Here is a 15,120-nt window from a genome sequence, read left to right as displayed (position 1 = left end):
GCAGCTTGCTTGTTCACACATTCCAATGTCAACCATTTGTGGCCTAGAAGCTTTCCTGCCTAGATTCCCAGTGACAATTTGACTGCCATAGGCAATCCAGGTGTGCAGCTATTTATAAATTTGGTCTGAGAGTTGGCAAGGCAAGTGTGTGTGAGAAATTCCTGACATGAATATTATCAGAGATGGAAAGTGCAACACTTCAAGGACCTTAGCTGTTTACAATGCTTTAAACCATACTCTGAAGGTTTTAATCTAGAAAAGTGCTTTCAAGGTTATACCATTGCAAAATACTAGCCACCTGCCTTAACAACGGAACTAATATATAATGGTTGGAGGCACAGCAAACCAGTTTTTAAAATAAACACAAAGAACAAGTAGAAATGCTACTCTTGACCTGTAAAAACAAAAAAACCAGGATTTACCTGCCAATTTAAACAGCTGCTTAAAACATTCATGTAAGAAAAATACGGGGGGGGGGCGGGGGGAGAGATTAACATGGTACCCAAGGTAAAATTTACACACCAGCATCTTGGAAACTACTATACAAAGGTGTGGGGTATTTTGATGCTATATTATAAGCTCCCTTGACAAGGAAACATAAAAAGCTAAATATATAAAGCTGAAGCAAACAGTCATTGACCTAGTAGGAACATCTATTGGGAAAAACTCTGCACTACACAAAAACAGACTTTCCCCTCAGTATGAACTGAATATATAAATGACATTCTCAGCCTTCCAAATGAACTGTCAGTTGTTTTTTTTAAAGGACATTGTGGGCCTATTTGGGTTTTTTGTTCACACATATGTAAGTGCATGGAGAGCGATAGGAGAGCTGTGCCCACTGATCCTGCCTTCATATTCCCATCACCACAAACAGGAGCAGAGAGTCTGTAAAGGGAAGAATGATGTGTTTACATTTTCCCCACAGCTGGGAACCTAAGTGATCGTGCGCAGGGCACACTCCACTCCCAAAAGAGCAGCTTCCACTCCACTCCCAACCCTGATATTGCTCTTGCCTTGACTACACTGGAGGCAGGAAAGCACCTTTAACTCAAAGGGTAGTTTCCTGGAGTGTGAAGTGAAGAATTGCCAAGGATGATCAATGCAACACAAATGATGGTGACACAGAATGGTGGGAAGCGTCTGCTGGGGACACGCAATATGACCTGGTCTTAGAAATAATGACACGACTTGTCATGGAAACAACTGTACATTTTCAGGCCTCATGCAATCTCGTTGCCATGTAATTCAGCCTGCAGCTACAATGAATAGCCACCTGGCATCTCTCAACCCCCATTCCAGCTTAATGCACCTTATTCTGTTGCTATGAAAAAGCACCTGAACATATAAGTTCAGAAGCATGCAGCTTCCAAGTATAAAACATTGGCTATCCCTGCTTCTGAGTTACACCAAAGTTTTCAAAGGCCAATGAAACTACCTTAGTGACCAAGTCAGAAAAAGATCCTGAAGCTATTAGCATGAAAGTGAAATTATAACCCAACGTAACAGATATGGGGGTGAATCTTAAAACAAGTGAATGGAATAAATTTCACAGAAATTTCCCATGCACCAATCCCCAAAGTTACTCTGGAGGATTAGGTGGGGGACTTCTAAATAATGTAGGATATAGCACACAGGCTGCTGGAAAGGGAAGAACAGCCCACAATCAGGCAGAGGCCTGCTCCTAATTTTGGACACACACACATCCTTCTCTGTGCTGTTCGTTAGGAATCCTCATCCTACAAAGAGGCTATCCATGGGCAAAGGTGTCTGAAGGAGTGAGGTGGGTAAGTACCTTTCATTTCCCCCCCTTCCATTCACTCGTTTTAGAATCCAAGCCATAGTAAATAGCCAAGGACACACTGGTTGTTCAGCAAGTTAGCTTCTTTTTCTTTTAAAATGAGCAAGTTAATTGTTTCATCTTAAAAATAAATAAATCCCTTACTTGGGATTGGACACCTTATTCGACTATACTGGACCCAACTTCTAGATATTATATAAGCAAAGTTTTAAAGTATGATACATCTAAAGGACATACACAGATTCAGTTCTTACAGAACCTAGTTGAACTTACTGCAAGTTAACCAAGTGAAAAAAGAGAAAATGTGGGAAAATAGGGTTGTAATGTTTTCTGCAACAAAATTTGTTGTGCAATGAAGGGCAGTGATTTGTGGAGCAGCAATGATAACTTGCACTTGTTGAATTTTCATTCCAAAGGATTAACTTGCAAGGGTTTGAGATTTTATTAACTACATTTGCATCCCATCCTTCTTCCAAAGAAGTCAGGGTGGCATACACAAGGTCAAACCATTTTATCACAACTCTGTAAGAAAGGTTAAGCAAGTTTCATAGCCACATAGGAATACAAAGCCAGGTCTCACCAGATTGAGTCCAACATTTATTCAGCATTCCACACTAGCAATTAGCAGCATATATTGCTTTTAGCAAAGCCACCTGTTTAAAAATGGTAACCCACATCTAAAAAAAATAATTGGTGACATCAGTCCTAATGAGCATTTGTTGGCTGGGGATGACAGGAATAGTAGTCCAAATCACCTGAAAGGTACCAGGTTGATGAAGGCTGAAATACTTCTGCCTCCCCACTCCCTACCAGAATGAGGGACAGAGTCCTGTCTGGTCTGGCAATGTGGTATTCTAAAGGATATATGGGTCCACTGAGTGAACCGGTGTAATTTAATGCATTAAGCATAACCTAGATTCAGTGGAACTAAAATGTCAACTTCCAGCCTGATCATGCACCAAGTTTGGCAGAAGAATGCAATCATGTGCGGCTTTCTTGCTTTTATACTGATACACACATATTTTCATCTTCTACTTTTGCATCATTTTTTCCACGTATGATAAACTACTTGACTGGGATAATATTAAGTATTCTTCAAGTTTTCTTCAAGATAAACAATTCTTGGGATCCTAGGTCCAATGAACATTAAAAACTCCCATAAACATACCCATTCGTTCAAGTTGCTCTTGTTTGTAAGAGTCTTTATGTTTAAGAGTCAAACTTCATATTCAGAAACTTCATGTGGCTATACTCTTCCAAGGATGCTGCAGGTGAGCAATCACATGCTCAAATGTTTCCTGTCACATGCTTATATGTTTCCCATTGTTCTTATATATGCAATTGCTTTAACAGTTTTAATATTTGTGACTTCTTTTATATGATATTATATTGTATATTGCTTCTGTGTGCTTCATTTGGAAGTGATTCATAAATTAAATAAATGAATAAACACAAAGCTGGATGTGGAAATCTTCCATTGATTTGCTAGCTTCTATGTTTAAAAGATTTTATTTGGTTAACACTGGAAAGCTTTCAGTCATGTTATTTACATCATCTGCTTTTGAAGTTGTTTAGCCCAGGGAACATACAACATTTTTGAACTGCATGGAGGAAATAGACAACATATGTTGTGAACTGCCCTGAGATCTATGGGTATAGGGCAGTATACAAATTTAATAAATAAATATATGTACATTTGACAAATAAAATTAGCATTCTTAGTAGAACAAAATATTAATTAAGCTGCACTCTTCAGTATACAGCACAATTTATGTACTGAATGATTTACAACTTTATTTTGGTTCGATCTTCCAACAACTCTCTAAAGTACATGACTACTATTTCCATTTTCCACTTGTGGAACCATTATGATGAACAATATTTTTTTCAGATAGAAAACTGATACTGGTGGCATGCCTAGAACCAGATAGTGACTGCAGAGGGCTTAAACAAATGCCTCCTTGACACCCTGGCATATTAAAGTGCTGGGATCTATGAAATGGGCTAGGAAAGAACTTGAGCACCAGTGGAGAAAGACCCAAGCAAAAAAATAACTGTATATCCCAGGGAGTCCATATCCAGGCCTATGAAGTGGCATTGATGGGTAGTTTGCTACCTTGTGACAACAGAACCTTTCCAGCTGGTGCAGGAGTTGTCTGGCTGGAAGGCAAACAATCATTTCTTTGTATATTTGTGACCTGCACTTTGCAACAAATATCAAAGCAGCTTACAACTTAAATACAATGAAATCAATAAATAACTACAGTATCTGCAAAACGTAATTAGAAACATCAACAAAACAGCAACACTCATTGTTACTGTTTAGTTTGATTCTTTGTTGATAAAAAGTTGCTCAAATAAAATCCGGCATGAATGCTACACTTCCGGCGAGTCTACATCAGAGATGTCAGGAATTCTCACTTGGATTGGTTTGAAAGGGTTTCCCTCAAGTTTGTTGACAGAGTCATTTCCTGAAAGTTTTGCATGGACTTGTCAAACTCAGCTGAAAACCCTGTTCGGCTATGAAGGTCACAGGATGACTTTGGACAAGTCCCCATCTCACAGTGCCCTTGGGTGGGATATACAATGTGAAGCAATACATGGAGAACACTGGCAACATATGGATCCATACAGTGAAGTATGGCTTAGGGAGCGTAGGGTCTTGACAGACTCCAACTACAAAGCTGCTGCTGAAGGGGTCAGAGACTTCCTGCTCAGGATGCCTAGAAACTACCGGGGCGGTGGTGTGTTTGGTGGTTTCTGTTGGGTTGAGAGTTTATTGTGGAGAAGCATTTTTACTGATACTGCAACTGTTTTTGTATTTTTCTTGTCAATACTTTATGATGAATTAGGTAGGGATTGCCTGATTTTATTGCATATTTAATGATGTTTTCATATCGTTTTGTAAGCATGGTTTAACTATGGAAAGTCAGTATACAATGATGATGAGGTCTAAATAAGCCCCCAGGGAGCTTTCCATCCACCTGTTCTCCCTGTCCTCCTGTTAACCTGCCACTTTTTCTAGGACAGGAGTGCAATGCAGCTGCCATCATGATCCTAAACATTTCAGATGGTGCAAATTATAAGCTATAATTCATGATTTCTGCTTTCAGATGATCATATAATGAATACTTAATGGGTCAAGCTACAAATGAGCCTTTCCCCCATGCATGCAGCCCCACCACTCCTTGCAATCAAACCAGTAAGTCTCCAATTAACCATCATTTCCTGTATCATCCAAACCATGAGTCCATGGTTACAAGCTAGGATATTAAAACAACTTCAAACCATGGTTTAACATACTGGCTTGTTCCGCAGATGATAACCATAGCTTCCTGGTTTGGATAAGACTGGAAACTTCCCCATTCCTAGGAGCCAACTCCTAGGGGGCAAGGTCCCTTTGCACCACCAAAGAAAATATTTGAGGGGGCTGGTTCCCCTCCCCCCCAAAGTTGATATGGTGTTCATGTACCAGATCTTGTGATCAATTATGTGGGGTGCTGCTTACATGCCACCCCCGATATGTTATTCAAGTTGGCACCCCATCCTGATTTGTCTGCTGAATCAGCCGGGAAAGAAGCAAAGGGGCTGCACACATGTGTGGGCAAAAGGCTCATTCATATTCCAGTTTACGAAGCTGCGACGTGACCAACCCAACACAGTCTTTATCACTGCACAATGCAATCTCTAAAACACAGATCAAGACCATACAATTCAGGGCTTGTGCAGTGCCTAGCAGGCACCCAAAGTACCAGTTCTCGGAACCAACTCTCAGGGGCCGGGGTCCCTTTGCCCCCCCCAAAAAAAATTTAAGGGGGCTTAGCACCCACCCCAAGTTAATGGACGTTGCCATTCAAATAGTGGGTGGATGCTGCATCTTGTGATTAATTATGTGGGACCGGGCTTATGTGCCGCCACCCCCCAATACTTCATTCAAGTTGGCCCCTCTGGTACCAGTGCTGTAGATTTAATCAGTGCTTTTTTCCTTTTAAAAAAATATTTAGGGGTACTCTCATTTTCCTACTCATATTGAAATACTGCCCCTCAATGAGGCCAAACGTAGATTCACAAAATGTTTAGGGGTATGCGTAGCCCCAGAAAAAAAAGCACTGGGTTTCATAATAATAATACCCATTATTATTCCTTATCAGCTTGAATGGTAACACTGTGCTGCTGACCTCAAAAAGTGTCAGTAGCAGCTTCCCTGGCCTGCGAACAGCAGGCGCCCAAGTTAACGACTGAAAGCAAATAATGCAGCAAATTACGAAAAGAAAAAAAACACCACCAAACCGGGGAGGAGGAAGCAAATGCACCTGCTGGTTGTCATATCTGCTGAAAGGATGAGAAGGGAGGGCGGGGGATAGCAAGCAAAGGGGGGGGGGGAGAGATGCCATTTTGGAACCGGGGGAATTGTGGTTACCCAGGCGAAGCGATTGGGGGGGGGGGTTGAATCCTGACCCCCCCCCCATTGCAGCCCCCTTCTCCCTCTGCCAGGGACGCGCCCCACCCTCGCACCCCGACCCACCTCCTGCTTCCAGGCATCCCCGAGCTATTCGCCTCTCCTCCTCCTCCGTGAGAGACACGCCGCCTGCCGCCTGCCGAGGTGGTTGGTGGTCCCTGCCCGGCATGCGCGGCTCCGCCCTGCAGCGGCGACACCGTCGGCCGCTGCCTCAGGAGGAAGAACCTGCTTTTCCAGCTGGGCCGAAGCGGCACTCCTTCCCCACCTACCTTGCCCGCGGCTCTGAGGGAAGGGGGCGGAGGGCGGCCCCCCCAAGTCCCTCGAAGGGCTCCGCGGCCTCGCGCCCCTCCTCACAGGGGGAGCCTCATGGCGGCCGCTGCCTGGCCAGGGACTCCCCTCCCCTTTCCTCCGCCCGAGAATGGTTTGCTTTTGTTTTTACCTCACGTCGCCCGCGGCCGCCGTGGCTCCAGGTGTTCCAGCGCCGCCAGCGTCACAATGTTCCTCCGCCCGGGAAGAGAACGGCCCCGAGCAGGGGAGGAGCTTCGGCCGCCGCCGCCGCCGTTGTTACCTCAGCCTGCCCCCCAGTCCCTACCGCCCGGTTCCCCTCCTTTGCCTCAGGCGGGCGAAAGACCCGGGCGGCCTGACGGGTTTGTTTGTTCTCCTGGGCCCGGAGGCGCCTGGCGCGGCTGTGGCTTCCTGTGATTGTTCTCCCTTTCTCGCCACCAAAGCGCCGAGACGGCACTGCAGCTTGGAAGTGTTCCCGCTGCTCGCTCCCGCCTCTCCCAACACATAAAATAGGGCTCCTGTGCTTTTTGCTTTTTTTTTGGACACTCAACAGGTGAAGCTCGTCCCACTTCACCTGATGGAATTTGTCGCAGACCCTCCAATAAGGGCGTTCTATTCCATGATGATGATATATATTGCCTCAGACGCTCAGGGCGGCTTCCAACATACAGCTGTACCTTTATTCTCAAACTTAATCCATTCCGGAAGTCTGTTCCAAAACCAAAAGCGTTCCGAAACCAAGGCACGTTTTCCCATAGAAAGGAATGCAAAATGGATTAATGCGTTCCAGGCTTTTAAAAACAACCCCTAAAACAGCAATTTAACAGGAGTTTTAGTATCTAACGAGACCAAAGATCCATAAAATGAAAGCAGTAAACAATGTACTGCAGTCACACAATCAGTAGCTGAACTGAGTTCCACACAGTCACAAAAACAAGGCAAAGAAGCCGCAAAAACAAAAACGCAAAATAAATAGCAAAAACAGACAGACCTCAGTGTAACACTCAAAACGGAACATGTTCGGCTTCCGAAAAATTTCACAAACCGGAACACTTACTTCCAGATTTGCCGTGTTTGGGTTCCAAGTTGCTTGAGTACCAAGGTGTTTGAGAACCAAGGTACCACTGTATCTAAAAACATAAGCTGAGAGAATATGCACAACTCGCAGACTTAGCATATAGAATAAGAGAACAAGAAGAATGTAAAGTTTAAAGAATACTGGTAAAACGTTTTATTGAATATATGGGAAATAATTGTATACAGCTGAAAACCCTGGCAGCATTATGATAAATTCAACAGTGTAAACAAGTTTTGATGGATGCAATAATGGAATACTGAATGTGCAGGGATTTATGATATGTAAAATGAACCATGGAAAGAGAAGAAGGGAAGTCACTGATATCTTAAGGATGCAAAATGAGTATTTTAAATTGTAAAACAGAAAATTTAATAAAAATTAAGAAAAACATAATAAAACATGTTTTTTTAAAAACCTTCCCTATACAGAGCCTTCAAATGGCTGCCTGCCTCCCTATGTACACCTGCCTGCCTCCCTATGTACAACCAGTCTAGAGAAAGGCACTCTGTGTTGGTTTACTGCTCCTTAGACTCAGCTTACCCTTTGTAAAACTTAACAGGGAAGCTGAGGTCAAAACTATAACTGGCACTTCCAATGAACACAAACCAGCACTGTCTGATTTCATTTCATTTATTTGTATGCTGCATTGCCACACACACAAAAATTATGCTCAAGGCAACTTGCACAAAGAAAGCAATACAGTGGTACCTCGGGTTAAGAACTTAATTCGTTCTAGAGGTCCGTCCTTAACCTGAAACTGTTTTTAACCTGAGGTACCACTTTAGCTAATGGGGCCACCTGCTGCCGCTGTGCGGCCGTGCGATTTTTGTTCTCATCCTGAACCAAAGTTCTTAACCTGAGGTACTATTTCTGGGTTAGTAGAGTCTGTAACCTGAAGTGGATGTAACCTGAGGTACCACTGTATATTTCAAAACAAAATGAGTTTCCTAATAACATAGCCAAGCAACACAATAGCAAACATAATAACTTACAAAAATCAACATTTCAGAACTATAAAGAGAACATGATTACATAAACAACATCCAGGATCCAATAACAAAAATAACAAGGGAACTTTGCAGTTTCTGCTTGGTCCTAGAAACTACCCTCTCATGATGTTGCTCTCAGTCCTTCTCCTATAGCAACTGTCTGTTTAACTCCCCACTCCACTTTACTTCTAAAGATCACAAAAACTCAACTACACAAGCAGCAGCACTGAGCATGTAACATCTTTTGATTCTTGTTTTCGAATGCCTAAGTTTCAAATAACAATTATGTATAACTGAACAGCAGCTGGTCCAATAAGTTTGTGTAGGTTTTTGTCATTAGAATCACAAACCTAAGCTTTCCTCTAAAAAAAGTGAAAGTTTGAAGATGGACGTTAACAGTTCAAGAGGTAAAATATAATTATGAATATGTAACTTAAAAAAAAAAATCCAACATCACTTCCCTGCTATCTCTGCCCAGGTCCAGAATTTTCAGTTATAAATGTCTGTTGTTATATGTTGCAATTGTACTGTTTTGTAATTGTACTGCAGAAGTCTCATGGAATGTGAATGCTATCGTTTTAAGAACAGTTTCCTTTTGTTCCTGCTGGGGTTTAGTATAGTGGTTTACTTTTGCAATATTCTCATTATTTCAACTTCCACTCTCTTCCATATCTTTATATAGTGCACTGCAGTGCACGCTGTTCACCTTCCATTTAATTTTCTGTCGCTGATAGCCTTATTCCTTTGCCAATATTTTGATATGCAATGTACATGCAGACAACAAAGGAACCTGGGCTGCTTTTAATTTGAATAGCAAGAATGAAACATCTGGAGTGAAAATCTAGTGGATGTTCTGTGGAAATCTAACTTACACAAGATAGGAATATTCCTTTCTTTCACTGAAATGGAACAACATAGTGGGAGGAAAAGACATGGCAAGGCATGGGGGTGGATCTGTGTGAGTTCTCACTTTAAAAGAACAAAATCTGCCGTTTATGCATCCACTTGAAGTGTTAATTTGTTCATGCGTTTATTACATAAATAAAATTTAAACTTAATTTCATCCTTGATTTCATTAAGCAGCACAACTGCTTTGATTAGTCATAATTCAAAATGAACTTTATAAATCTATTTGTAATGCAGGAGAGATTTTGTTCACATTAAGGATACTCAGTTTAAATGCACTTTATGATTGTCACACTATTTATGATTATATTACTCAAACTGTTGTGTACAGGCATTCATCATTTGCAGGGTGAGAAACAATCACATTTATATGTTACTGTTCTTCCAAGGACCTTAGAGTGGCACCCATGAGATTATTTCATTCTTTCCTCATAATAACCCTGAGTGCTACTACACACACACACACACACACACACACACACACACACAAGCAATCAATAACAATTGTAATATTGCCTCAGGGAACAATGTGAATGAGCCTGCACATATCTCAAGCTCATACTTTGCCTTCTTTTTTTGCACCACAAAAGTCTAAATTCAAGGAACTGTGGTTTGTTTGAATTATGACTAATGATAACAATCCAGGATCAAAAGCATGTTTTCAGATCTTGACTTGTTCCAAAACTGATAGTGAATACAAACCACAGTTTACTGGGCTTGGAGGTCACATGGAAGAGCAGTTAACTTAAAAGTGAACTCCTTCCACATAGTGGGAAATGATAGCTTTCCACAAAATCTGAACATATACATATACACAGTGGTACCTTGGTTCTCAAACTTAATCCGTTCTGGAAGTCTGTTCCAAAACCAAAGCCTTCCAAGACCAAGGCGCGCTTTCCCATAGAAAGTAATACAAAATGGATTAACCTGTTCCAGACATTTAAAAACAACCCCTAAAACAGCAATTTAACGTGAATTTTACTATCCAACAAGACCATTGAGCCATAAAATGAAAGCAATGAGCAATGTACTGCAGTCACACAATCAATCAATCAGTCAATCAATCAGTAGCTGAACTGGGTTCCACACAGCCACAAAAACAAAAAAGAGCCGCAAAAACAAAAACGCAAAATAAATAGCAAAAACAGGCAGACCTTAGCGTAACACTCAAAGCGGAAGCGTAACACTCAAAACAGAAGCGTGGCACTCAAAACGGAAGTGTGGCACTCAAAACGGAGCACGTTCGGCTTCCAAAAAAAGTTCACAAACCAGAACACTTACTTCCGGGTTTGCAGTGTTTGGGTTCCTAGTTGTCTGAGTACCAAGCCATTTGAGAACCAAGGTCCCACTGTATATATAAAATCTCAGGACATTACCATTCAGTACAGCCATGTAATTTTTCTTATTAATTCCCCAGTGTTGAACAAATTGATTAAGCATTTTAAATTTCTTTAAAGTGCTTATTCTACTGTCCCTAAAATGAATAATTTACATTAATTTCAAACAGCTAATGACAGACTTTATTTTCCCACAATTGCTCTCCGCTGCTACACTGAATTAACAGGCCCCTTTCTGCTATCAATAGACGGAATGTCAACTCAGTTTCTTCAATGCTGTTCGGTTTTTGTAAATATCCCAGAATTATCCATCTAACTGGCTTGCTCAGGTTCTGAAATGCAGAGAATTTAAAAGAAGCCCCGATTAGGAAACAAGATGGCAAGAGAAACATCTGTGTAGGTATTAGGGCTGCAGTTGGATTGAAGAAAATGTGGCAACAAACTAATATGGATATTCTTTTGGAATTCACTGAATCACCAATGGACGTCTATGATGCTGAGTCCTATTAACTTTAGGGCCCTTTGCTGGTGTAAACAGGTGTACTGATGTAAAACTAAGAATAAACTATAGAATTTCTGAGCTGGTAACTTGGCTAGTGAAGGAGCGCAAGCCAGTTAAAGTTAAGAGCACTTAAGGATCATTGAAATAAATGGGGTGTGAGTGCTTAATGGTGCACAAGTCAACCATTTTCACCCAGGCATATATAATATTTTCTGGATGGAGTTCAATGACTCCAAGGTCTTTTCCCGTAAAATATATTTCACCTATCATCTCTATAATTGACATCAGCTGCACCTCCTGCCATTTCTCAGTAGAGACGTCCTAAGAGGTTTTTCCTCTTTTGAAGAGATTTGCCAACAATTTTCGTTCACCGTCAAGGCTTCTAGGTAAAATGACCTAGTTCTGTGGGGAAATTACAAGGTGTGTTTGAAAGTATATAATGAATGTACTTGGAATCGTTCATCACCTTCCCAGCTTAGTTTTAAAAATGCCATACTACCTTTTTTTGGGGTTTTGCATGTCTGGGAAATAAAGTCTCTTTAATGAAAGTCTGGGGGGATGCATGGGCTACAAAGAGGGTGTGTATCTCTTGCTGTTCCCACCATAGCTAAGGACCAGGCCTGATGGGCATGGCTTGGCCAAAACAACCTGGTTGGCCAAATGAAGAGTCCTGGCAGGCCTCAATCAGGACCATGGGTTGGAGGTTCCACACCCTTGGTTTTCAGGAATGCGCTGATCTTTTTCCATGAGTGACCCCCACCACCATGAAAATGATTCTGAAAATTAATCCTAAGAGACACACAGAGAAAGTGAGCGGCTGCAACTTCAATGGTTAAAGTTCAGCCCTTGGTTTGGCAGTAGATCAGCCAGCTAAGAGCACAATCTACCTGAAAATTGTGGTGTTCTATTTTTCTTTCCTATTTTGCACTGGATATTGTGCTGTAAAGTTTTGTTAGTGAGGTGAAGTTTTAACTGGTAGGACTGCAAGTTAAATATACACACTCCCTGTTTTTGAGTCTGTTTTGTTTCTGGTATACAGTAGGAGAAAGTGAAAAATAAAACATTAAAATGGCCTTTCTCTCTGACTATGAGGGGAAATGTTTGTTTATTAAATTGCAATTTGCTTTTCCTTTCAATAGTATTGATCCATTTTTGGTAATATGCAAATTAATTTTTTTAATTGGTCAGAAGGTGCATGGTTAAGCCACTCAAAATACTCTGGTAAATTGTCACCGTAAAATAGGATATTAAGGTCTTTTTGTGTCATCTGCAGAAGATTCTCTTTTACTTCTGTCTCTCTGTAGTAACTTACCTGGGTTGCCAGGTCGCTTCTCTGCTGACAGCTGTACCCGTTGTCCTGTTGTGAAACAGCACTTGTTTAAAGAAGAAAAATTGTATTTTGTCTGCTGAGAGCTACCAATTGCTGTGGAAAATAGTCTTTCCAACTCCATCTCTAGGTACAAGTGTCACTCATTATCTCATGCACCTTTGCTGAATTGAGAAAAAGTGGCTGCAATTCTGATTTGGGAAAAGTGGCTGCAATGTGAGTCCAACAAAACTGCTATTTTTCAAAGTGCGGATCAATCGCTTATACAACACTAAGGACAATTTCTCTCTTTTTCAGGGCAGAGATCATCTGGCTCAGAAGATAACCTGCACTCTAATGTGTAATAAGGACTGTTTCCTGGACCATGTAAAATAGTTATTATTTTCTCCTCTGAAGACTTATGGCTTAGATTTTCTGGTTCTCTCTCAATAGGCAGTTGACCTAGTCTATCTGGGTTTCAGAAGAGCCATTGATATGATATACTCTGCAGAACACCACATCATACAGAGTATTTCTGCCAGTGTTAAACTTTATAGGAAACCATTAAAGGAGAGGTGGGAACTGCAAGCCCAGGGACCAAATGCAGCTCTCTGGATTTCTCTGTCATGCCTTCGAGACTCCATCCAGGCCATGCCTCCCCCTCCCAAGGCCATGCCACTCACCTGCTCTGCTCCACACCCTCCTTGAGTGCTTTTGCCTGACTGGAATGTCTTTTGAATTGCTTCCTGGGTTGCGACACTGTGGCTGTGTTCACAAGACAGTTTATTCTGTTTTCCTGAGATTTCCCTAACTGTTGATTTCTGCATTTATACTTGATATATACTGCTATTTGGGACGTGGGTGGCGCTGTGGGTTAAACCACACAGCCTAGGACTTGCCGATCAGAAGGTTGGCGGTTCGAATCCCCATGATGGGGGGAGCTCCCGTTGCTCGGTCCCAGCTCCTGCCAACCTAGCAGTTCGAAAGCACATCAAAGTGCAAGTAGATAAATAGGTACTGCTCCGGCGGGAAGGTAAATGGCGTTTCCGTGCGCTGCTCTGGTACGCCAGAAGTGGCTTAGTCATGCTGGCCACATGACCCGGAAGCTGTACGCCGGCTCCCTCGGCCAATAAAGCAAGATGAGCGCTGCAACCCCAGAGTCGGCCACGACTGGACCTAATGGTCAGGGGTCCCTTTACCTTTTACCTTTATACTGCATTTTACATTATGTAAAAGCCATTTCTGGAAATATAGCAGAACACAGGGCAAGTTCAGTGCTCATTTCTGTTTTATTTGCACTCTCCTCCTCTGGAAGTCTGTCTAAGGTAAAGGACCCCTGGACTGTTAAGTCCAGTCAAAGGTGACCGTGGGGTTGTGGCTCTCATCTCGCTTTCAGGCCAAGGGAGCCGGCGTTCATCCACAGACAGTTTTCCAGGTCATGGGCCAGCTTGACTAAATCACTACCGGTGCACAGAGGACTGTGACGAATGCTAGAGGGCACGGAAACGCCATTTACCTTCCTGCCGCAGCGGTACCTATTTATCTACTTGCACTGGCATGCTTTCGAACTGCTAGGTTGGCAGGAGCTAGGACAGAGCAACAGGAGCTCACCCCATCGCAGGGATTCGAACCGCTGACCTTCTAATCAACAAGCCAAAGAGGCTCAGTAGTTTAGACCACAGCACCACTATAGCTCAATTAAACCGCACATACCTTGTATGCAGAGGGTTTGAGGCAGCATCCCCAGATAGGGCTGGAAAAAATCCTTCCTGGAAAACCTGGAGAGCAGCTGCCTGTCAGCATAGGCAAAACTGAGAGAAATGGGCCAATGGTATGATTTTAGCACACAGCAGCTTTCTGCCACTCATGCCCTCTCACTTGCCTCAGTTCCCCCCCTTGAATAATCTTGTCTGCCAGCATAACATTGCTCTCTGCAGGCAAAAGGGGGTTTAAGAAGAGCTATCCTATCCAGCACAGCAGAATTAACTTGAGGATAGGCTGACTCGGTTAAATTATTAGATCTTGTTATATAATGCCTCTCTGTAATTATAACTGCTACCCTGTTTGTGATTACAGAGGACTTACATTACAGCCTCTCCCTCCTGCTTCTAAATAATCCTCATCTTTCCATCTTTGGTGTTTTCAATTAAGACTTAATGCATTGAAGCTATATTTCCCCTTCCCTTCATGGTATTCATTAGAGGACCTTATATTTTCCAAACTCCACTCCGCTGAAAATAATTACATTAGATCAATATAGGGATGCCCAGTGGATTGTATTACACAGCTCATCGGAAAGTACTGCAAATATATATATTTCCCCCCATAAGGTCTGCATTAACCAGCTCAGTGACCAGAAGTGGGTTGATGATCTAAGGCTTTTATTTTTAGTGCCTGAAACTTCCACTGAAGGCACCTTGAAGGGAAAGAGCTGCTGGGGGACTGTTCTGCAGCAGT

At 42.2% G+C, this 15,120-nt stretch overlaps 1 protein-coding gene across 12 annotated transcripts in view; it reads right to left on the bottom strand.

The window, feature by feature from the left end:
- ICA1 (islet cell autoantigen 1) overlaps positions 1-6,998 on the bottom strand; it is a 61,965-nt gene extending 54,967 nt beyond the window's left edge. The window contains exon 1 of one of the 12 annotated variants that reach the window (XM_083405421.1): positions 6,700-6,998. The gene's annotated coding sequence lies outside the window, so the exon portion shown is untranslated. Of the gene's footprint in view, positions 1-6,326 lie in introns of all 12 variants that reach the window. The other 11 variants (XM_083405414.1, XM_083405423.1, XM_083405416.1 and 8 more) reach the window with 11 other exon arrangements.
- Between the last annotated feature and the right edge of the window lie 8,122 nt (positions 6,999-15,120).

The sequence above is a fragment of the Podarcis tiliguerta genome (genome assembly GCF_965153285.1).
Source record: "Podarcis tiliguerta genome assembly, chromosome: 12".
Classification (NCBI taxonomy): Eukaryota; Metazoa; Chordata; class Lepidosauria; order Squamata; family Lacertidae; genus Podarcis; species Podarcis tiliguerta.
This window is presented reverse-complemented; position numbering and strand designations above follow the sequence as displayed.